The 26,544-nt window shown below is 38.6% G+C and overlaps 1 protein-coding gene across 5 annotated transcripts in view; it reads left to right on the top strand.

The window, feature by feature from the left end:
* Window positions 1-26,544, top strand: part of BEND5 (BEN domain containing 5) — a 733,139-nt gene that overhangs the window by 352,412 nt on the left and 354,183 nt on the right. The gene's annotated exons all lie outside the window — the stretch shown is intronic.

Genomic DNA, 26,544 nt, shown 5'->3' on the forward strand with positions numbered 1-26,544 from the left:
TGTGACTCTTCTTTAACCCAATTTATAGCATAGCGACTTTCGTTGCTAGGTGTTATTTTAAAAATAGGAATTATAGCAGAGCTGCTTGTAACACTGTAAGATTGGTCTTTTTGCTTGCTTAACATTTAGTTTTGGTGCACACACACAGTATATAGGAAACCTGAATATTAAGTGTGTGAGAGTGTATTTTTTCTGTTGGGAAATGGTTTTTCATCAAGTTAAATAAAACCATAGAGACGGCATTTGAAAAGCTAACACCATTACTTTTGAAATCTTTCTGCAACACCTTATTATTATTCTAGGTCACTGTGATGTTTCCATGCACCTTGGCATGTCCCTTTAATTGGATCCTTGCCTACGAAGGTCCAGCATAGTTGCATTGAAAGCTGACATTTCCAACTAACTGACCTTTTCAGGCCCAGTGATACTTCTATAATGATTATCCCCTTGCATTGTTTGGACACAATACCACATACTTCACAGCACATAAAGAATATGGTCTTTGAAAACTATTCAAAATTTCCAATCTCAAGTTAGCAAAATGAGAAAATTGGGTACAAACATTCATCAGAAGTGTTATTGTGCAGGTATCGATTTGAATGCCCTTTCATTTCTCTGGGAAAAAGTGTTGTAGTATAGAGTTCTAAATTAACTTTTGTTCTGTTTTTTTTTCCTCCCACTAACTATAAAAAGGTCAAATTCATTCATAAGCCTGAATAGATTTGCTGGATATAAGCAATAAGATAACAATCAACCTTCAAATAACCTTTAAAGAGACAGTATCTTCCTCTATGAACAATAATTGATCTACTCATTAAGCAGGAGGGAATTCTTTCAGGCTCACCTAAGCAAAAAAATGTATAGGAAAAGGACACTATCTAAAACAACAAGGAAATGAAGTTTTAATATAAGAAATGGTTTAATTCTGCACATGTCAGAGACATCAAAGGCCTGTTCGGACCTTTATATATTAGAAATAAAAGCCTTTATTGCTGGGTCATGGATGGAGATATTACATGTTGAGAAAATATAGAATCTCTTAGTATATAGTTAGTTGTTACTTTCTACACACATCATGAAAGGCCAAAGGAATGTATAAGCCCTTGACTCATTTCCTGATCTGAATATTCATCCAGGGGAAGAAATGGTATCTGAACAGGCCACTAAACAACATGTACCGTACGGTTGTTGTGGTGCACAAAATAATGAGAATCCTCTACTATGAAGTGTTTTGGTGAAGGAAATGGGCTCATTTCTCCTTTCAGTCAGGTCCTGATGGCAGGAAGGTGCTAAGATAGTGGCACATTGTCACTTTCTTTTCACACTTAATGGTTAACTTTTAAAAGTGACCACTCATTTCTTCTGATAGTACTCACCTTTGTCTTGACATGGTAGATCAAAACTCCTTAAGCTTTGTAGACATCAAATCAGTGATGTCATGATAGGATCTCATGAAGCTTCCTTGATAGAATACGGTACACTGTGTTCATCTAGTCCAGTATTGCCTCCACTGTCAGTGACTCTTCAGGGTCGTGGGTCTCTAATATCTTTTTTGCTGAAGCATTATAACAGCCCACAGGTATAATTTCAGGATTTCTGTTTTAATGTTCGCCTTAATGTTTTACTGTATTTTTATCGCATTTGGATGCTATGCACTGACCTTTTGCTTGCATTTCTATTGTTGTAATTTGTGTGAACCACTTAGAGATTTTGTTATATTAAGCAGTATATGAATTATTAAAATGAATGGAGATAAGCTGGCAATGGAACCAATGAAGAACTGCATTTGAGGGGGCAAAGGCAGCTAAAGGTAGCTGAGATGGATGGATTAATTTGGGCAGCTGTGGCTCTGCTACATTATCTTTTCCAAACATATGGTATGGCAAGTTCTGATCACTGTTCTGATCACTAAGTCCATAAAAGCTACTCTTCTTACTATTTTGTATCCTTCATAAGTAAAAGGACCATTTTTAACCTCATAAAGGAATAAGATGACTAAAGGAATAAGATGACTAAAATGTTCCTGTTCCTTGATGAAGTATATTTATGCGGCTCTCTATAAAGTACTAATAATTAATATAAAAGCTTTAGTGTCCACTTATAAATTTTGCCAGGAAATTTTAAGAATTATGCTCTGTCAGCCCTTTCTTCTTTTTTTTACAAAATGAATACTTACCATTACCATATTCCATCTTCGACAAATAAGTGTGACATTTTTAATGATTCATTTAAGTTGCTGGCGGGGGTGGGGTGGGGAGAAAATGAAACCTTTGAGGTACCAAGAGATGTAAATGTTGTTTTTCCATATTTTATGATTCCCAGATGCCTCCTCTAATTGCTTTGCTAACCCCAAGTTTATGAAGTTATTTTCCAGAGTCAAACTCATTTGTATACATGTCAGAATATAAGCTGAATTTTAAAAATAAGACCTCTAGATTAGAATTCAGGAATGATAAACAAATTCATTTTGAATGTATTTGCATGCAATTTACATGTGACAAAATGTACCAATATGTGCCTTTCACATACAGGTCCAGCATCTGTTTAACATGATGGAATAGCATGAGGGGATTTTGTGTTGCTTTATAAAATCAAATAAAATGATGGACGCTAAAATTCAATGAGTAAAAAAGACTGGTGAGGGTAGATAAGAGTGTAGGGAATCTATGAATACTAGTTGCAGCTTTCAGAATAGAGATTTTTGTACCAGTTCTATACCTCTCTATTGCCATAGAATCACAAGGCACTTATTATTTATTTCCTAGAAGTAAATAATGCTTCTCATGCCTCATGCACTTTAAAAAATGGGCCTCTTTTTCTCTTTAAAATAATATACAGTACAGTGGTACCTCGGTTTATGAACACAATTGGTTCCGGAAGTCTGTTCATAAACTGAAGCTTTCATAAACTGAAGCGAACTTTTCCATTGAAAGTAATGGAAAGTGGATTAATCTGTTCCAGACGGTCCGCGGAGTACTTAAACTGAAGCGTTCATAAACTGAAGAGAACTTTCCCATTGAAAGTAATGGAAAGTGGATTAATCCGTTCCAGACAGGTCCGCAGAGTACTCAACCTGAAGCGTACTTAACCCGAAGCATGGGTATAATTGGTTCCAGAAGTCTGTTCATAAACTGAAGCATTCATAAACTGAAGCGAACTTTCACATTGAAAGTAATGGAAAGTGAATTAATCCGTTCCAGATGGGTCCGCGGCGTTCATAAACCGAAAATTCGTAAACCGAGGTGTTAATAAACCGAGGTTCCACTGTATATGAAATGATAAAATTATGGCTTCTGTTTGAAACAGCTCTAAAAATCTACAAACTTTGGGATGGATGGATGGATGGATGGATGGATGGACAGAATTTACGCTTTGCAAAATAGGATTAAAATGCATCATGTGCTTAAAGTAGGGTTGCCATATTTCAAAAAGTGAAAATCCGGACAGAAAAGTTTTTGAGGTATTTTAAGTTTTGCGCTAGCTTAACTTAATTTTTAACTACCACTGTGTGTATTTGAAATATTTAGATAATGCAGATCCAAAAGCAATATGAGATTATTTCCTCTGTATTGAAACTCTACAAGGTCCAAATGTAAATTGATGGTACTTTAAGAAATTAATAATTATAAAGAATTAATAATCACAAGTGACAGTGGGGATTTGGATACAGATTTTGTAGGCCCATAGAATTCATATGCCTAGAAACTAGCATATAACTTTTCATACTCTTTCTATTTATATTCCTCCTTGGTGATGTTTAGAAGGTCTCTGTATGTACTCCAGTTTGTCTCTCTGCTAATTTTTTTCCTTGCCTGGGCTTCTGTTGGTGATAACTACATCAATGCTTTTCTTTATAGTAGGTTTTTATATTTTCCCCATACCCTATACAGATTTCCCCCCCTGATGATATGGTTTGAAAAGCTCTTATATACTCTTGCCTTTCAGGCACGCATGCCATCCAAATTTTAAATCCAATCTTTCAACCAACATAAGCACGATGCTTCAAAATATAATTGTAGGTCAGGGAGAACAAAACCACCTCTTTCTTGGGTATCAATCACATTTTTTTTTAATCCTGGGTTTTATCCCCTGCCAAATAAACTCAGAGAAATCTTTCTGCAATGCTGCTTTTGATGGATAGGAAAGCTAGTGATGTGAGCCTGTCATGGTAGACTGCAAGTGTGTTTTGATGAGCTTCAGTTTTGACAAGGTAGGCTCACCAATGGCAACTGTCACTTGAAGTATCAGGAGAATTTGTAGTGCTACCCAGACATTTTGGAAGCCACATGGATGTACTGGAGGGTGTCTTGTGGTGAGCCTTTTCCATGAGCTAAAATGTGAAAGAGGTGCCCCCACTGAACACAAAGATCTGTACCACCAATGTCAGAGTGGTGGCCATCAGTGATGGCTATGGATAGATCCATACCATGGGTGTTAAGCATCTGTTTCAAGGTTGTATGAAAATCCTCATATATTCCTGTGAGATTCAAGCTGCTCAAATCACACTGTTAGTCTGTAATCCAATGTGGTTTACTTGGAAAGTAGTCTATATAATGTTTACTCCCAATTAAATTTGGGGTAGGGTTGTTAGACTTCAATCTACAATCACTTGTTGTTGAAAAGCCTAATAGATCAGTAAGGCAATGCTAAAATAAGTTGGCTGTAAATTTCAGCTGTATTTCAGTTAATTTTAAACAATGCTATTTTGCATAAAATAAAGTTATGCCCTTTGTCAGGCACAGTTATTGTTCTAGCTCCATAATATTCACACATTTAGGGTAAATGAACCACCTTGAGATCTTTGGCCTTCTGGAGTGTGTCAGATTAGTTCATGCTTATTGAACAATGTCTTTGACTCTTGTGAATTGCAGTAATACCATTGGATGTAGTCCATTAATAACAACACAAGTGAGACTGCAATTTACATTAAAAGCATAAGAAGTAAAGGTAAAAGTCAATTATATTTAGAGATGGGATAAAATTACTATATGTGTACGGAATCCAGAGTTGATTATCTCTCTTTGGGGTAACTTGTTACAAAAGACATTTTCCATAAAATATTTAGCCAGACGGCCCTCCATTTCTGTTGCAATTGGCTTTCCTTTGTATCATATATGCTCACATATATGGCATTTGTTCTTGCCTGGCAACAAATGCTACTTCCAGTTATCTGTTTTTAGATACTTGGGTTATAGTCTTATACACACACACTATAGTCCTATACACACTTAGCTGGGAAGAAGCTTTTAGGCCATAGTGGGACAAAATTCTGAGCAGGCTCAAGGTGAAGTGTGTGGATAACCAAAATAAATTGTTCACAATTAAGCACAAGAGTGTCTTAGAAAGTTCTGCGCCTCTCAAAATGCAAAAACATTCATATGGTTTTCTCTGGAAGCAATTTGTTGCCAGACCCATTATACCTCACTTTGGAAACTTCTTCCTAGTTTCCTTTCTATCTTTACCTCTTCCAAATAATATTGCTGTAACTAGAGTTCGTGACACTGTCTAGTTCCAGGTATGAGGCCAAGGCATTTAAGTACCTTTGAAAGTGAATGCTAAGGCTTGAACCTGAAACATTTGAAATAAAAGGGAAAGACTGCATATCCTTACCTGGTGTCAAATGAACTTTTCTCACCTGTCACCACAATGGATGAGTTTAGAGCAAATGATCCCACTTGCCCACGACGTCCCACCTTGGTTATCTCCCTCCCTCTGTAGCTCCCTCCCTCTGTAGCTCTCCTGTGCCCCTGAAAAAGAAAATGATCATTGCTACAAGCAAGTGAAAACTTGGGTCTAAATCATGGTTGGTTGGTTTGTTACATTTCTATCCTACCTTTCTCCAGGGAGCTCAAGGTGGTGTGCATAGTTCTCTGTCTCCCCATTTTATCCTCAAAGCAACCCTGTGAGATAGGTTAGGCTGAGATAGTGACTGGTCAGCCAGTGGGCTTCATGGTTGAGCAGGGCCTAGAACCCCCATCTCCCACATCTTAGTCCAACACTCTAACCACTACAACACACTGGCTCACACTGTATTAGAGGAAAGGAGTTGCGATGAGAGGGTGTATAATGAGTAATGCCAAAGTTACAATACGTCTATCATTCCCTGTTTCTGGTTGTTGTTGTTTTAAATACAAATCCTGATCAGAATGAAGTTCACTTATCCCTCTAACAAGACAAGAAGCCATTATTAAGCTCTGTATTATTTTAGATATAAGCTGTTTGAGTGCCTTTAGTCTTGATGAGAAATTGACATCTTGAGGAAATATACAACAAATTAAAAACAAAAGTCTTATTAGTCTTGGCAGCTACCTATGTAGCACAATTGATTTAGAATCCCCTGGATGGGCAGCATTCTCCTCAAGCAGCTAACTTGACAAAGGGAATGCATTTTTTTTAGAATTAATGTTTGGATTTCTTTGGTGGTAATAGCATTTTGTTCTTGAATGCAAAACAATTAAATCAAGACACTCTCACTACACTGAGATTTAAAGTGCTTCACTCAGGCTGCAATCCTCAGTGCCACAAAGTCACTGGCCAAAATCCAACACAGAGTTAAGAGTGTTTAAGCCCTTTAAAATAAGAGGCAAACCACACATTACATTAAATGTGTATTCATCACATTTGCATTTTTATGCATTTTTAGTAGCAGCCAAGGGAGCACAGCAGCAGTTCCCCTCCTGAGCCAATAACAGATTTAGAGGTAATAATTTTTGCTGCACTTGTGATATGGAAGAAGTGGGTTAAACTACCCTCCACCTGTTCTATTGTACTGATTCTGTCCGAAATCTCCACAGCTGCTATTTTAAAATACACACACTCACCTGAATGTGAATGTGGTTTTACTATAATATGTGGTTTGACATTAAATGGACTTAAATATGCTGGATTGTGGCCAAGGTGTTGCTTACATCTTGGTTTTAATCCAGCAGCCTGCATACATTTTCCTCTAGGTATGTATGATACAATACAAGCTGGGAAGCACGCTTGTGGAGATACCATTTGTATGAACTGCAGCCGCAAATAATTCACACAATTGTCATAGCGGCTGCATGGACCGCCCCCATTTGCAGGTTCATAAAAATTTGCCTCCATATTAATAGGCTCATCTGTCAAAGGCTATAAATATACAAAGCAACTCTATGTGTATCTTGAAGTACAATGAATTACAGACAATACAGTGTAGCTAGAGATGCTAAGAGTCACACTCTCCTTAAGAGTTGGTGAATTGCATGCTCTTGTGTATACCATCCTGATTTTACAATCTGTGCATTTCAGAATCCTTGAGGTAAAACTCTCGCATAAAAAATATATCTGATGATGGAATGTGTCAGCACAATGTTACAAGCCAGGGTGTCAGGTTGTTCTGGTATCACAATGTGTACTTTTCATTGTAGTACCATACTACCGTATGTTGCTACATTTGTATCTAAAGCAGCCACCACCGTATCACAAGCAGGATCTAATTAGACAGAGGTAGGATGAGTTAGCTGCTAGGCACAATCTCAAGACGATTTCAGCCACTAAAGGTTACGTCACTTCTGCATCATTGTACGGCTTTAGGCCTGGTACAGAACTGTAAGCCTGACTGCTACAATGGGATCCCAGTTGATGGACACCATAAAAGAAGTGGCACAAGCCACTCTATGCAGCATTTTGTAGATTTAGGATCATTGTCTTCTAGGGACTGGTTTGCATATTATTCTCTTAATGAGGGGTATACAAAAAGCTCTTTGTAGTTTTTTGTGGGAAGGGAAATGGAGAACCCTGTGGCACTGAGAGTGACCATTGCTAGAGCCTTCCCTCAAAGCAAAGAACAAGTTTTTAAAATCATTCTTTTTCTGAACACTTGAGTATAATGAACAAAAACTGGGTTCCTCTTTCTTCCCCCATTTGTTGTGGAAAATATAGATTGCATATATACCCTGAGTTGTTGTTTTTCACCTCTGATGTTGTGAACAGCCTGGGAGTCATTTTGGACTCACAGCTGTCCATGGAGGTACAGGTCAATTCTGTGTCCCTAGGCTGAGACTCTACCTGCCTGCGGACTGTCTCGCCAGAGTGGTGCATGCTCTAGCTATCTCCTGCTTGGACTACTGCAGCATGCTCTACGTGGGGCTACCTTTGAAGGTGACCCAGAAGCTACAACTAACCCAGAATGTGGGAGCTAGACTGGTGACTGGGAGTTGCCACTGAGACCACATAACACCGGTCTTGAAAGACCTACATTGGCTCCCAGTACATTTCCGAACACAATTCAAAGTGTTGGTGCTGACCTTTAAAGCCCTAAACGGCCTCGGCCCAGTATACCTGAAGGAGTATCTCCGCCCCCATCGTTCTGCCTGGACACTGAGGTCCAGCGCCGAGGGCCTTCTGGCGGTTTCCTCACTGTGAGAAGCGAAGTTACAGGGAACAAGGCAGAGGGCCTTCTCGGTCGTGGCGCCAGCCCTGTGGATTGCCCTCCCATCAGATGTCAAAGAAATAAACAACTATATGACATTTAGAAGACATCTGAAGGCAGCCCTGTTTAGGGAAGTTTTTAATGACGGATGTTTTAATGTATTTTTAATCTTTTGTTCGAAGCTGCCCAGAGTGGCTGGGGAAGCCCAGCCAGATGGGTGGGGTAGAAATAATAAATTATTATTATTATTATTATTATTATTATTATTATTATTATTATTATTATTATTTTGGCTGGACAGCGCAAGACATTTACAGTTCCATATCTGAAGAAGTTGATCAAGTATAACTTGCAGCTGAGTAGGCACAACTCTCAAATTTTAACCTTAAGACTCTGCATTTTGATGAAGAAAGCAAAATGTCAGCCCATTAGTCATACTTGGAGTGCCATTTCCCTACTTTATGTTTACAAAGCATGGAAGTTGAGGTCTGCAGCTCTTTAGAAATTTCTTATTTTGGCACACTGAAGGTATCTAGTTACATAGAAGGCAGGTGTGGCCCTGGGGCAGTTCATCGCATCAACCTGACAGTGTGTCTCAACTCTCATTTGGAGAAAAGGAACAAGTAGGTGATTTAATCTTATCAATGGCATTTCACAGATCAAGTAACAATTGTAGCAGTTCAATTTGCAAAGGAAAAAGAAATGAAAAATTGTACATAGTTGATAACAATGGCCCTATTTTAAGCTTCTAGAGGACAATGGCGTGCTTAAGCCTTACTTACATTTGACCTGTGGGTAAAAGAAAGTGCAATGCCCATTTTCTTCTCATGCTGGTGTGTTGAGTTTAGGGTACCTATGTGATATAAAATTATTAATTCATAAGCATCAAAGGAACTATTTATATAACAGAGGCAAACATCAAAGTGAGATGCTCTAAGGGCATCCACTCAGCTTTTCATTCTCTTCAAAAATGCACTTGATTGAGCTGAATTCCTCACACTTGTGTAAGGGTCAAGAGACACTGTATCTAGAAGGCAAACAGACTAACCTCGGCAAAGCAAAACTGACCCAGACAAAACAGGCAGCTCTGCCAAGAACCTTTAGACTCAGACCTCAAAATGCCTCTGCTGGAAAACAGGAGGGGGAAAGCTTTGCATCTGTCTAGTTCAGTTGCCAAATGCACCTCAAGAGCAAGAGAGGAAAACAATGAGAAGGGATGCCAAGGATGGAGGGTATATTTCTGCCATAGAAAGATGCTCAGGGTGGCATATCTGCATCTTTGAAAATGGGAGGATTGCTTATGAAAGTTCTGGACTGCAGAAAAGGAGTCCTAGGATGAGCATCAGATTTTACAACTTGCCAGACATTGATTCAGAGTGACTGGAGCTACAAGAGATGCAGAGGTAAGCTCTGCCCCTGCCAGCTCATCAAATGGAGTCAAGTCGAATTTGCAGTAGAGCCAGTGAGGGTCCAAGTTTCATAACAATGTGGCATGGCTCATCACTTGGGATCGACAGCTGCCATTTAAACAGGTGGCAAATAGAGTAATCAGAATCCACAGAGCCATCTCAATTGGAAGCCAAAGAGTTTTTGGGTGATTATGACATGGGGAAAGACGTGTGGACAATCAAAAGCTGGGAGACAGCATAAAAATTTGAAATAATTGGGGATTTAGCTCATATAATAGGCAGTTATATTTAGAGGAATTTCCTTGTGAAAAATCAGTGTGATTTTAACTTACCTACAGATGAGAGGTTATGAATATAACTTCTTTGAGGCATGTGACATGGTGTACAACTGAGCGCTCAACAATAAGTGACAATTTAGAAGGTGCATCTAAAACAAAGAGCCAGTGGCACTTCTGTGACCGGAGTTGGCCCATAACTTGAAACTGAATCCTGATTGGACAGAGGTTTTAGTGTTCTGAAGTCTTGGGCCCATACCTGCCAAGTTCCTGCCTGAAAAATAAGGGATCAGACCGAAAGTAGCAGCCCGGAAGTAGCACTGCCGCCATTTTGGAACTGGGCAGAGCATGCTCAGAAGCGACTTTTGATGCTGCTCTGCCCAGTTCCAAAATGGCTGCCGCACCAGAAGTCACGCTGCAGCCATTTTGGAACTGGGCAGAGCAGCATCAAAAGTTGCTTCCGAGCATGCTCCGCCCAGTTCCAAAATGGCCACCACGCCAGAATAAACCGGGGGAAAACAAAAAAAATCCGTTTTTTCGGCTGGGAACAGCTGGAAAAACGGGGGTTTCCTGGGGAATACGGGAGACTTGGCAGCTATGCTTGGGCCCAAGAGATGGGAGAAGCTACCTATTCTGGAAGGGGCTACACTTCCCTGGAAGGAGCAGGTCTGTAACTTGGGGGATATTCTGAGATCCAGCATTGCCACTGAGAGCTCTGGAGACCTTGTGGCTAGGAGTGGCACTTCTAGTTCCAGCTGGTTTGCCAGCTATGGAACCTTTTGGAAAGAGATGAATTGGCCACAGTATTCCATGTGCTGGTAACTACCAGACTGGATTACTGCAATATGCCATACAGGGACTGTTAGAATATCGGGATGATAAACCCTAGATTCTTTCTTTTGCCACTGGCTTCGGTAAAGAAGACAGGAAACAATTGTAGCTATTAACTACGTTTTATTAGAAAACTGCCCTAGAAGCACAACTTAGAAGCTTCAATGGTCCGAAACTGAGCAGCCCTATTACGGGCTGGAGTTTCATTTAGAACCCTGTTTTGAACCAGATGCATTGGTTGCCAGTTCATTTCTGGACCCAATTCAAGGTGCTCACATTAGTGTTTAAAGCCCTAAATGACTATATTTGGATATAGTTTTCTTCCACTAGGAAAAAGATTAAAAATACCTGGGGGTTCTTGGGAAATTCTTGAACTGAAGGATTTTGTGGCTTGGATCTTTTGCTTCAGGCCATTAATTCATAATTACTAAGTAAGTGGAGGTGGGGAGGAATGCTGGCTTCACTTACTATTGGTATGAATATGGAATTGAACTATGGGAGGTTAAAATGTATCTTGTGAAGAACTCCATAAACAGAGTTGCCTTGTATAGTCTTTTACTATAAGGCAACTTCTTAACGTGCTTCACCTTGGATTTCTGCACCATCAAGAGGCATCTCTCAGGTTGAAGCAAGGTAGATATGAGCACTTGGATAATGCAGACTTTTCTCCTTCTGCCATTTATATTTATAGACTGTACTATTCAAATGGCCCAGAGAAGGTTCTGTAAGTTTCTGCATTTGCATTCTAAAAAGGGAAAGACGTGTCTGTTCCAAAGCACCCACAAATCCTAAATATTTCTAGTTTGGTGGCTGAGATGCTCAAGCTTTCTTCTTTCCATTTCCTCAGTGCATTTAGTCCCTTTCTTTCATCCCTTAAGAACCATGTTCAGTACTTTGAGAAACTCATCCAATCTGCACTTAGTATATATGGACTGACTGAACAAAAAAGCGCACCTCGGCACTCTGTATTTTCACTTAACCTGCTCACTGTCAGTTAGTTCTACTGATGTACTTAACCCAGGATGTTCATAGAGCAGATTTGTTTGTTTGTTTGTTTTGATTATACCAGGCATCCCCAAACTTCGGCCCTCCAGATGTTTTGGACTACAATTCCCATCATCCCTGACCACTGGTCCTGTTAGCTAGGGATCATGGGAGTTGTAGGCCAAAACATCTGGAGGGCCGCAGTTTGGGGATGCCTGGATACCTTACCTTTTGTCTGTACAAGGCACCCAACTTGTGTTAAAGCTTTTGGTTTTGAAGCCTCTCACAACCTTGGGACACAAGCATATAGACAAACATTTTCTTTAGTTCTATAGAGTTGAACCAACAGCCTAGAAAGAAAGCTGTACCACAGCAACCTGACTTTGAGATTATTGACAAGGGGTGCATCTAAAATCTAGACCTTCAGTTCACCCCTGCAACTACACTTTCTGTCACAGACAGCTCAGAGAATAGGCACCGTTTTCTTTTGTCCATCAGTTCAAAGTATGTTCTCTGTGCAATTTCACCAGGGAAGGTATTTATTAAGGACAGTCACACATAAAACACTGAAATTGGGGGGGGGGAAATCTGGTCACTTGGCTTTGTTTTTACTAAATGTGGCAGAAGTGATACCATGTATGGACAGGTTACTGAATCACTAGTGTTGCACCATTAACTTCAGTGCAATTACATTACTGTAGGTAGTCCATGAATTGTCCCCTATGGTGGTTTAAAACTAGTGGAGCAGGTCTGTCCCAGGTCTGAAGAACTAGCAGATTCAGTTTAGATATAGCATCATAATAAAGAATTTGTATAAAGAGTTTGAAATGGATTGTCACTGATTTTTTACTTTCTGTTTATTCTGTCAGTGGTTAGACTGGGGTGGGATGAGGGAGATAGGACCAGCTGTCCCTAGATTTGTAGAGTTGGAAGGTATCCCGAGGGTCATCTAGTCCAACCCCCTGCAAAGCTATTGCAACAGGAAGAACCAGTATAGCTATTTTACCTGTTTCCCTCCAACTTCTACTACAAGAATATCTTTGAGTTTTTACCTCTCTCTGCTTTTTTGCCCAAGTAAAGGGTGCTTTTAGTTGGATGAATTAAGTGATATGAACATAATATATATTATTCATCCTTTTGAGTGGAGCTGATGGAATACTGGCGCTTATATCCACATTAGATGTACTTTCACAAAAATGGGAATTGATAGGCACAGTTGGGCCAGTAAAAGGTAAAAAGAACTGTTGTACCTAAATACGAACTGGTTAATGAATTAAAAAAACCACACTTTGTTGCCTGTAACCAAAGACAACCACAGTATTAGTTTGCTGCAGAATAACTGATCCCATGATGCGGTGCATGTACACCATTTGAATGGCAATGCCAATCAACTTGGGGTGGGGGTGTGGCCTCCTCAGATTTTTTTTGAGGGGGCCATAGACCCCTCGTCCCCAAGGAGTTGGCTCCTATGCCAGTGCCCTTCCTCTGATCTGACTTTAGATATGCTTAGTGATTTGCCCTATGTTATCCTGTTCATTCTACATGGATTATAGTATGATGTTACCTAGTGGCATGAGATGGAGCCAAGGAGAACTGATAATCACACCACTGTCACAGTGAAAGCATTGACCCACGTTATTATGTGTGTAAAACACAAGTAATACATATGGGCCATATTCAACTAACCCATTCTTCTAGCAGAAACCAACAGAAGGGCTTTCTTTAGAGCAGTGGGTCTTTGCCTTTCCTCTCTTACCCCCACGACCCTGTGCCTCCCTCCTATCTGGAGTAGAGTGTAGATTGTTCCATTGGGCAAGCAGAAATAGTTGCATTGAAGCAACAGTTTCCTTAGCACTGGAATTCCACCAGATATTGCCAGAAAATAAGAAAAAGCAACAACCCCAGTACAGTACTGTAATGCCATTCTTATTCTGTGCTTCTCCACAATACTTTCATTACTATAATTTGCTATAAGGTTTACAAAGTTCTTGTATTTCCCACAGTAATGAAGATTTAGATCGCTCTTTGTATGCTCAACATACTCTCTGTGTCTATACTGCTCTATTACTGTTGGTAGCCTAATGTAGAATAACACTTAATTCCCTCTCCTTGCCGCTCTCTCAAATGCCTCTCTGTCTTTCAAAAAATATTTGAGCAACAATTTCTAGATTTATTTTGTGATCTATTGTGGCACTCTTTTATGCAGCAAATGATGGGTATCATTCAGCAGGGACAGCTTAGAAAATGATAGCAGCCAAGTAAATCTCACTCAGAATTAAACATTGTAGATCAAATGGGGTTTGTTCCAGATCTTCCCACTGGATTTAATGTAAGACTTTGACCCTTGTGATTTTACAAAAGTGGGTCAAATTTCCTCTTCATGTTTGCCTGGTCTTCTGACATTCTGCCCAATGCCTGTAGTAGCAAGCAAGGTTTTATCAGCTGCTGCCAAAGAGATAACTACAGCTTTTGAATTCCAATAAAGAGTGTAATTGAATGGACTATGTCTCCAGAAAATAACATTTCATGCCAGCTGCTCTGTTTCGTAGTACTGGAACCCTGAACTTTCTCTGTAAAACAGGCTTGGCTCAGAGAAAGCACACCTTTAAAACCTTTTGACAAACCACCACAGTCAGTGTATGTGTGCCCTAAACACATTGTTTTCCTTCAGCTATCTCCACTTTCAGAATGACAGATGCAGAATTCTGTTCAAGATCTATCCTATCATACATCAAATTTATCTCATGTCAGTACCATAATAAATTACCTCATCATGTTCACTTCATGTTAACTCCTCCCCTTCTTTATAGCAGACATGAATCCCTTTTATTTGTTGTGCTGGAGCTGGGGATAGCTAGCTAGCACATGTCTCTGCACCAACACCTGTCTTCTGCAAGTGAATTTTTCCTCAGAACGTCTTCCTTTGCTGGTTCTGGTATATTTCCCTGTTTCCCCCAGAAAGTGTTGCTTGTTTATATGGCTGTCTCCACACTGAGCAGCTGTTCTCTGCAGGTTCAAGTCATATCTAGTGCTGGAAGAGTGAATTGTGTCGGTAGCTAGACACACAAATTAGCTGTGTGTGAGAGGCGAATGGGTTTTAAATGAATGTCATGGCTGCCAACGCCTTAAAGCCACTGCAGCCTCACAATATTCAAAGCTAGTTGCAACTCAGCTGTAAGTGGCAGAAAAGTTAATTGTTTATTTAAATGCTTTTTACAAGTAACATCAGAAAACACATAAATAAACAGTACAGTAAAGTTTGCCAACAGAGGCTAGTAATTAATTAATTAGGGATGATTTGTTTTCAGATACATGTTTTGTAATTTTAAGGTTGTGTTTTGGGGGGGCAAGAGAAATCATCTAAGAGATTTACGATGTGTCTCCTATGCTGACTGATTGCCCCAAATTTGGGTTTACCTGATCCAGTTTGAGGGTTTGAAAACAGATTAAATTGAGATAATGAAGCACTTATTTGTGCTCTAGCTGTATTTTTAAGACAGGTGCTTTTCCCTCTTCTCTCTCCTACAAAACCTTGGCCGCTGCCACAGTTCAGATCTTGACCTTTTCAAAAGAGAAATGTCTTTGAGAATTGCAAATTCTTGTCAGAAGTTAATGAACAAATTGCAGTGCTAATCGAAGGCTGGCCTCTTCCAGGTCTTTGCCTGATAGTCACGCCACAAAGGTCACTGTCTAACTAATGAGGGCTTTGGGTGATACTGACACAACATGTGGGCATTTGTGAAAGGCCAAAATTTATGGGTGCCACTTGGGGACCATCCTGCTCTTGCAGGCATTTAGAACTACAAGAATGGATGACCCATCCATCACCCCTCCTTGATGATTAGACTTAAACACTCAGTTCATATGCATAATTGCTAGACCTTAGGCTCCTCCAAAGGCCCCAATGTCATTATGATAGATCCTCCTCCATGTTTATCAGGAAGAATGAATGTTAGATGGCCCATTCTGACATTTAGCATTTCAGCCTATCAAGGTTTTAGGGTGATTTGCAGATATCAAGTCACAGAGTGGGTGATTTAAATGGATGGAACATTTGCAGAACCATAAATTTGCCGATGAAATCTCTTATGCTGGTGCTATTTTGCAGTTGGCAAATAGAGAAAAATATGTCTTAGGCTTACATTTTCTCCCAATTTTGTGCTCACCTTTTGTATTTAAACATGTTTTTTAAAATAATAATAATAATTGGGAAGTAATTATTTAAACCAGCATGTCTTCTAGCTGCCAAAGATTCTTCAAATTACCAAAAGTAACTTCCAGGCTCTCATTTTGATTTTCTATAGTACTATTTACCTATTTCTGTTGTTCTGAAAAACACTTTCATGTGATTGCAATACATAAGCAGTAAGATAAGTACTTCCTTCTGTAGTTATGAAGATAGGACAAGGTGGTATTTCAGTCATTCAGAGCAAAACCTGTTTTTTGTGATTCTACGGTAACAACTAATAAAGATAGGTAGGATGCTGCTTATTGTATAATGCAAATTGCTTTCTGCAATTTTATTTGTTTATAAAACCATATAAATCCAAAATGAAAAAACCCTGCAAGTGGTATCTCTAAAACAGTTATCAAAACAACACACATAAAAGCATAGTGCCTGCATTAATTTTCATTATAGCTTTGTAAGGTATATCACTTATTATTCACATTTTACATCTGTGAAACTGAGGCTGAGATAGGGTAAGATATGTTTGTTCCAAGGCCATATAGAGAGACCACAGCAGCTGTGGGGCTTGAACCCATATCTTCAATATTCAAGACCAACTATGCATTCAGTGGACATCACTGTTTCTAGATACCAGATTTCTCCTTAGCCTTCTTCAGGCATTGTTCCATTCTACTCCCCACAAGCAATTCCAATCATTTCCTGAGGGGAGAGCATCAGTGCATTCCCTGCCCCCTCCCTCACATCTCACATTACTGTCACAGTTCAGAGCCACATGTTGTTGTTTATTGGACTTATAACCCGCCCTTCATTATAAGGACCCAAGTCAGTTTACAACAATATAAAAATACAATATTAAAATCAATTACAACAATTTACAATCAGGTCTCTATGTCTGTCTATCTATATCTATCTATATCTATCTATCTATCTATCTATCATCTATCTATCTATCTATCTATCTATCTATCTATCTATCTATCTATCACAAAGGCCAGGTAAAGAGATCCACTTCAGCATACAGTGGAAACTATACAATGCTGATGCTGGATGCATCTCTGATGGAGAGAATTCCATTATTTAGGGGTTGCCACAAAGCACTGGGAGTTGTACTTACAGAGATAGGGAATCGACCATTACTATACAGTGGAACCTCGGTTTATGAATTTTCGGTTTACGAACACTGCGGACCCATCTGGAATGGATTAATTCACTTTCCATTACTTTCAATGGGAAAGTTCGCTTCAGTTTATGAACGCTTCAGTTTATGAACAGACTTCCGGAACCAATTGCACCCATGCTTTGGGTTAAGTACGCTTCAGGTTGAGTACTCCACGGACCCGTCTGGAACGGATTAATCCACTTTCCATTACTTTCAATGGGAAAGTTTGCTGCAGTTTATGAACGCTTCAGTTTAAGTACTCTGCGGACCATCTAGAACAGATTAATCCACTTTCCATTACTTTCAATGGGAAAGTTTGCTTCAGTTTATGAATGCTTCAGTTTATGAACAGACTTCCGGAACCAATTGTGTTCATAAACCGAGGTACCACTGTATGTGTTTTCTCCTTCCTATGATGCCTAGATGCAATCTGGCTCCTGCAAAGAACCTGGAAGAGTCTCATTTAAATGTCTGCTTCTTTCTCCCATACTCCATCTTAGGACTCTTACAAAATACAAACAAGGGTGGCTTGAACTACTGCCCCTCCCGCCAGACATAGACAGGATTTATGTTTGGGGGGGGGGGACAGAACTGAGCTATCTGTAATTGTGATTGGTCAGTTAGTTAAGTATTTTTATTTATTTACTTGATTTGGGGGGTAGCTGCCCCCGCTTGGCTATGCCTCCCCCCCCCAAAGTTTTTAACTATCTAACCTAATGCAGAATTCCAGGGAACTCAAAAACCTGTGCACCATTTTGTGACATTTTGGTTGGCATAATAAAAGCATTGCCCTAACATGTATTTTGGAATGTTACATTATGTTTTTAAAGAGCTTTTTTGACAGTTGTGTTATTTAATGGCTGAGATTTAATTACCTCAAACTGTCATTTATTCAAAGGAGAAGACATGAAACCCTTTTATTAAAAACAACATAGGAGACCCTAAAAGGCAAAAACTTCATAGTTAAAAAGGTGAAAAAAGAAATTAAAAGCTAAGAGGCTGATAATGTTAGTAGGAAACTGTATGTGTGAGTTTTGCTGAAACTCCATCTCAGGTTTCTCACTCTTCTGCCACTATATGGTTACTTGATCCTGATTTAAATGTATTCCCCCACCAAATCTTCTAAGTCCTGCAAACCAAATAGAGCCTTGGTTATGACCCAAGTTGCCTCCTCGCCTTTAGCTTACCTGTACTTCGGATGGTGTTGAATGGAATAGATCTAGTAATAATAACATAGCATGAAATTGGCATTGGCCAATTGGGTTTATCAGTTTCAGGAACCAAAAGTATATCACATTTCATGAACAGAGTACATGCATTTTGCCTGTTGGTAGTTATGAATATAAATGAAACCACATTTTATCTACATCCCCTAATGGCAGAGTGGGAAATTATTGTTATGAGATGGAATCTACCTTTAAATTTCAAGCATGGTTATCTGTTGCTGCAAAGCACCAAAGGATACCTGCGAACTCTCACCATATCAAGGTGTTAAGCCTCATCAAATGGACTGTTCCTTGGCCTCTTAGAATCCTGCTGGTATCCATTATAGCAGAAATAATTTCCATCTGGTTTTTCAGAGCACTGGAGAGCTTGTTAACATTGCCTGCTGATCATATGTCACCTCTCCTTTTCTTCCATTTTTAGCTGCGCTGAAGAGCCACAGTCTATATACGTAGTTTGAAAAAGTTGAGTTTCATCAGCTGATTAGTTTTTGCACAACTTTGAGTACCTCACTTACAAACTAAACTCAAAGTGGTGCTGTTCATTCTCTCTCTCTTACACACACACACACACACACACACACACACACACACACACCAACACACACACATATATAAACAACCACTGCCAATAGTTACAGTTGTACACTTGAAAATGTAGTGAAAAGGGACTTTTCCATTAGAGCTGAATGGAAACATCCAAACATATCAGGATTGGATGTCATGAAGATTTCAGAATAAAGTTTCCACTTGTTTGGTATCAGTGATGTTGAGATGCCCTAGTTCAAATATATACAGTACAATATACACAAATATATACAAATATTTTATTTGTGCATTTATTCATTTCTTACAATTTATCATTGTTCACATCTGCTTCTTTTTTTAACTCAGCATTGATACTTGGATGTTGGTCAATCTTTGTGTGGTCTAGAATTTTCAGGGTTTCTGTTATATTTCTGAATGTCTCAATCTTTGGCTTGGTTGCCCCCCCCTCTTTCTCTCTCTCTCTCTCTCTCTCTCTCTCTCTCTCTCTGTGTGTGTGTGTAAAAGTGCCGGTGGTTTCCTTGAAAAGCATTGTTCTATTCCTGATGTAAGATGGCTGGAGCTCTGCTGACTTTTGGTATATGGATATAGTGATGGGATACTAGTAGAGTTGTTCTTCTCATGGAAGCATAATAATAATAATAATAATAATAATAATAATAATAATAATAATAATAATTTATTTATTTATACCCCACCCATCTGGCCAGGTTCCCCCAGCCACTCTGGGCGGCTTCCAACAAAATATTAAAATACAGAAATCCATCAAACATTAAAAGCTTCCCTAAAATTATAAGATCTGGGGAGGAATTTGCATTTATCTTTACTGGATGTAGAATCAAGTATTTCTGTCAACTTAATTCCCACTGTAAATTTTAAAGCTCTTCTTTGGAAGTAGGCTTGCCATCTACTTGTGTACCAATAACTTTTAAGGCCCCAGACATGGCACAACATGAGCAATATATTCTATGTAAATAAAGGGTTTCGTATTCTGCCATTTCTTATAGAGGGAATTGGCTTCAGCTTGAAACTTTTAAGGAATCATAGATCTCCCTGTTTCCTCTTTCTTGTAATAAAAATCTTGTGCCAGCCATTCAGTTTCAAAGTCATGGTTTTTCCTTTAGGCTTCCGCAGTCGTTCTACAGTGGCCTTACATGATTATTCTCATAGATAAGACATCTTGTTGAAAGGTGATTATAATAACAATTACCCCTACTTTGACCACTAAAGCCTAATCTTCATCTTAATATAAAAAAGCTAAAAAGGACAAAAAAATACCACAAACCGTTACAAAGTTCTGCTTGAGTTACTTTTCAATTACAGTGGGTGAAGCAGAACGAAATTGTTACAGCCACTTATTGATTGTGTTGCTATCCGTTAAGGTACAACAGAAGAAGTCCATCATATTGTGTAACAACTCAACTATTTAAAATAACAAAGACTTCCTTTTGTTTTACTTTCTTTTGCCTTTCTTTTGCCATTATCCCGACAAATACATTTTGCTTCAGTGCCACAATCAAATTCAGGAATCATAATGAAGAAATTTTGTATTAGAGTTGACATTTCTTCTCCTTACTTAGCTGACAAAATCCTTCTGTGTTTGCATTCAATTTGAGCAGCTGAAGCAGAACAAAGGCAATGAAATATATTAATTACATTAATGATGTTTTAGTGAAACTGGCTGCCTCCTAAAGAGACTGCATATATGAACTATAAGTGCAGATCCTATCTGTAGGCAAGTGATTAAAAGCCACCATGTTGTAGTTATAATTATAGCTTCTTTTAATAGTTAAGCTATGTCACTGGGATCCTTAAAGATTTGATAACAAAGAGCAAAATCTCAGCCCCTGAGCTGGGGAAATGTTGAACCTCTGTAAAACCTCAGCACTGAGTGAGATCTGAGCTATATAGAATTAAACATACTCTTTGACTTCCAGTTGCTTAGGACTCATTGCCTGCATTCTTCATTAGATCCCTTACTCATATGGGGCACCATGAAAGGAAACAAAAACATTCATTGTGAACTAGGCTGTCCATGGATACAGTCCATTAAAGTCAGCAAACGTTGTCATAGATATTGCTATCTAGCATGCTTAGTCTTGAAGTGATGTGGGAGACACACACAAATTGAACGTATCAACTGGCATGGTTTCAAGCTGCTATGTTGTCAGGAGACATATCAACAGTAGAGCTGTTCACCAGATTCACTCAAGGTCCAAGTTATATAGGGCATATTCAGACAGCATTAGACAAGATGGGTACACAGATACATAGACTGCTGAAAGTCAGGTTTGATTGGCCCAGAGCAATCCATGGCTGTCAGGGGTGAGGGTGGAGGTGCATCTGTCAGAAAGAATTGGCAAGATTGGGGGGGGGGAATTGAGACCTGCCAGACCAATGACTGTGTCTTCCCAGGAGAAACAAGGCCCAATCGATCCCATGGGATGTGGGTACTGCTTTGCAAGTGGATTGCAGTGGCCAGCACCATGCAGGAGGATCCAATAATTTGTTGAGCTTTTAAAAACCCTATTTTAACTGTATGTTGAGTCTCCATCTGCAGGTTATGTATATTTGCCAGGAAATGTATGAAAGAAGTCAATGAATTTATATTCTCCAGCATTTGAAATATTTATATATTTGAAATATTTTTATTCATCAGAAATTTATTCCAGGCTGGTTCACAATAATGCCACAGTTGAAAATGCCCAGATATTGATTGGACTATGGTTTCTGTTTTTTATACCTATTCTTCATGCCTTAATGTAAATGTGCACAATTTAGTGCATTTTTCTCAATTCAACTCACAAACGCAGTAGGTTTGCACAGCTTGTGAAATCAATGACCAGCTGAATACACATAACCCCCCCAAAACTCTTAGGTATGAGCTTGTTTGACACATACAATGATATGTTCATTGGAAATGATTACTAAATGCCCTGATTCCTAAAATATTTGGGTTCATATTCTGTTTTCACTTTTATGTCCACATATCTTATTTTTGAGTCATTTAAATAAGAGACATATTATGGAGCTCTGTCATTTAAGCAAAATTGCTATTCTGCCATCCATAAAATTGCTTGCATCTCATGGACACCTCTGACTTATTCCAATTGGTTATTACATATGTTTGCTTCTGTTTCAAAAAATGAAAGTGGGAAAAATGCTTTAAAATTCAGGTCAGAGAATCTGGCAGAGAAACACATTTTCAAAATGATGTTTTACTTAGTGGTCTTTCTCTGTCTCTCAATTATTGGCTGAGTAACCAAAAATACTTGACAATTTTTCACCAATCTCTGGGATAATTCAGATGCTTGAATTAGCCAGTAGGTTAAAAAAGGGGGGGGGGGATTAAGCATCAAGGCTTCTCTGTTAATCTAGCCATTTGAATATATTTTCATAGCAGCCAATGCCAGAGCTGCCAATATACAGAAATGGAACTAGGGGAAAAATTGACAGAACTCCAAAATCTAAAATTAAAGTTGCACAGTCTGATTTACATTTCAAATGCAAATAAAAAAGACCCAAGCAATCGAACACCTATTGCTCTTACTGTTATCAGTTTAAACAGAATAATTTAATAGCTGATAAATGTTGCTAACTTATGGAATTCAGTGTCAATATAAAACCATATGTTTGGAAACAGTGGGTGATATCCAGCTAAACCATACTTACAGTAGACCCATTGAAAGCAATTACTGTAACTTAAATTGGTCAAGTCTATTCATCTCTTAGTACAACTTAGTTGGATTTTTAGGCTGCAATCCTATGCAAGTTTGCCAGAGAGCACACACCATTGAACATAATGGGATTTCTTCTGATTGAAACAAGCATAGGATTGCACTGTAACTCAGTAAAATCATAGAATTTAAATCTCTAGAAACAGAGCTTTCCAAACATTTCATGTTGGTGACACACCTTATAGACATGCATCATTTCACAACACAGTAATTCAGTTTTATTAGCAAACCAGTTGTTAAACTAACCGCTTTCTAGCCCTGGGAAAAGCACGGGGAGCATTTGCATGACACACTTACACACTGCAGCCAACATACTAATGTGTCACAACATACAGTTTAGAAAACTCTGCTCTAGTATGTAATCTCTAAGCATTTTTGCCGTCACCTCATAGGACCAAAATCAGCTCCAGTTCTGCCTAATATAGGCCATAGTATATTTTATTTATTTACAAAATATGTTTATATACCATGGTCTGACTTGAAAGAAATGTGGATGGAGTTGAAAGATAAATAAATAGCTAGTCCAGCTTTTTCACTGTGCAATTATTAAACAACATGTCTATGTCCTAGTTCCTTTATGATCCATCATGATTTTCTCAAGTTTACTGACTCTTGACCAAAATGTATGGGAGCATATGCATCTGTACAGATTCTGTCTGTTAACATATATTTACCGGTAGTTGTTGAGCCTTTGGCATTCAGTTGCATTCTTTCCCGCATATGTAGTATCAAATTTCTCTAGGTAGCATGGTTACTATTGTACCTGAGGAAGTGCAGCTAGCAGTTGAGTTTATTTCAGAACACTTCCTTGCGTGTACTTGAAAATAGGTCATTTTTCTCCAGTGGGAATTGCAGTAGGTTTCTCTAACACGGCAAAGATTCCACATGGTCTACAGGCAGAAGGAAACATGTTTCTGCTAGCTCTTCATCTGATTAAAATGTGTCCCAAGTTGGGGGTCAGCCAAGTTGCTAAACTTGTCAGAAGAGTATTTCTCAGATGAAACTACAGTTTTAAAAAAATCATAAACTACGATTATGATGGCCATGTCATAAAGACTTTCCTACAACCAAGCAAGTAATTATTCAGAACTGTCTGTTACATTGAAGAGACCATAGATTGCTCCATTGCCTGGCTTTCTGAACAGATATTAGTTCTAAACCATTGAGTACTATCACAAATTAATTACTGTACCAGAAGGGCAAAGTTAAGAGATGTTGATCCCAATGGAAAAAGATGACTAGTTTCTGTGTTGATGCCGAATGTTAGCCTCCTACCTTTTAGCCAGAAAGCAGAGTGGGAATAAGTTTCTACTTGAAAGCCAGAAAGGAACTTGAATATGAACAGGAGAGTCTTGTAGATTGATGTTATGCCTATTTCAATGATTTTAGATATTTGCTTTTGGGGGGGGCAGAATGTGTGCCCCTTTGATGATTAAAACCCTGGGATATAGTGGAACGGACTGTCAGATTTTGTCCTACCACCCCTAGGTGGGTCCACCACCCACTTTCTCTCATTCAAATTTACTTCTAAGCTTGTCAGTTATGCTGAGTTAATTCTAATATTTGGAAGAAATAATCAATAGGTTGAATCCAACCAAGTTCTACTTGCAGTAGGCCCATTGAAATTAATGGACTCGGATACCTTAGGTCCATTAATTTCAATGGGTCTACACTAAGTAGAATACAGCCCAATGTGCACAATACTTACAAAAGCATTGCAAAAATGGAGAATGTGTAAGTCAGGGATAGCCAGCATGCTCCCCTCCAGAGGTTGTTGGACCCCAAATGCCAGCAGCCCCAGCCAGCAGTTCTCCAACAATATCTGGAGGGCACTACATTGACTACCTCTAGTATAAGTCTTTAACAGAGACTTTGATACCACTCACATTCTTTTTTATAGTTTATTTCCTTCCTAGTCCCACCTGCCTATTTTTGTATGCAAAGCAGTCTTCCCCAACCACAAGGGGTGGGGAGGGTAAAACTTGAATTCATGCTAATTTTTAAATATCAGATTTGAAATTCAGAATACGAAGTCATATAACAGTTAATTCCACCCATTTGAACGAATGTTTGGTTCATTAAGGAAAATCTTTGGGTACCATTTACTTGTCCTAATTTTGTTTACATTGAATAGGATTTTGTTTGTTTATTGTTGATAGCAATTGTAGAGCTTTAATCTTCTAAGCTGATGTTTCTGTACCTCTTATTTCATATGGGGTGTTGAGATATAGTAGTTTTCATTAAAATTAAATTGTTGACAGACGTTGCCTGTAATTTAAGTTAGGAAGGGTATGTAGGCTTTTTGTACAGCCTAAATAAACTTTATTTTGTATCTGTACTCTAAAATATGAAATGACAGGCAACACATGGTCTGTAAATTATAGGACACCATGGTGCAAGGACATATGGTGATAAAATTGAAGCAATTTCAAAGTACAGCCATATCAACCATTTCCCAATTCACCCTTGTAATCACAAGCATGTTGCTTGCTTTGGAATGGCATCCTTAGTTATATTGCTTTCACATGCTTCATGTGGTCTCTGTTAAAAATCTGTCTATGCGGGAGACTTACTATATTAATTTGCTTTGTTTTAAATCTTTATTTTTATTTCATGTCTTGTCTCTAGAGAGAGATTATTCTGTGCCTTGATCCTCCAGTGATTTGAATATGTGTAATGCAGGGCATGTACTACCATCCTTAGGAAGCTTAAACCACATTTATTACTCTTCCCTTCGTAACAGTAATGTCAAATGCAAAGTTCTGTAGCATGCCTGTGGGTATTCTAGGTGCTGTGACACTTCCCTTGAATTTTGCTTAGATCCTAATGAAGTCTTTTCAAGTTTTTCTCCTGTGTGTGTTCTAATTATTGGATGTTTCATAAGGGATCAAAAAACTTGCACAGAAAGATCATTCATTGCAAAGTAGCTTTGTGTGTGTGTGGGGGGTGTATTTTCACTTCTTTGGGAGATTTAATTTAATCAGGATAAAGGCACTCCCATCTTCTCCAGAGACTCTAAAGTTACAGCTATCCATGGTAAATTCAGATGAGCTGCCATTAATCCCTGTTGTTATTTCCTATCAGAAACATATACAGTATTTCCACTCACTTTTGTGATACTGCAAGAACATCATTCAGTTGTCTCCTATTTTTTCTGCCATTTGTCCTCTGTCTACTTTCCCAGTCATTGGGTCTCATTCACAATTAGAGAGAAGAGAGAGGTGCTTCTTAAACACCTCTCTCTTCTCTCTGTTAATCATGATAACAAGTTAGGTGTATAGGTACAAAAGATACTGTGTTTTATATTATCCCAATTGGATGGTTTCGTCAAAGAATCAGATGAACAGCTCAAATACCTGTAGCTGTACCAAGAATTTATATTGTTCATGCTGTTAACTCTAGGATAGTGTCAGAGTATCCTTGATCGATATATCTTAATTTACATAATATAAAGACTGATTCTTCTGAGAGTGTTTTCACAACAGAAGGTCACCTGGAAATATATAAAAGCTGCACAGCCTGGTTCTTTTACAATGCTCTTGAAGGATTGATGAACAGAACTCGAAATATATTAAAATTAAAATTCCATCAAGGTATTCTAACCTAATTATAATTGAAGTATCACCTTGATTGATTGATTGATTGACAAGTGGTAAATGAGCACAGAAGAAAGCCCAGAGACATTTCCCCCTGGAAAACATAATGTGAACTAATATATCAGCTGGTGGCATTAGTTTTACTAGTTTTTCCCCTGGTCATTTCATTTGCTTCTGCCAGAATTCTGGGATCTTTA

This window comes from Zootoca vivipara, chromosome 7 (assembly GCF_965207765.1).
Source record: "Zootoca vivipara chromosome 7, rZooViv2.hap1.1, whole genome shotgun sequence".
NCBI lineage: Eukaryota > Metazoa > Chordata > Lepidosauria > Squamata > Lacertidae > Zootoca > Zootoca vivipara.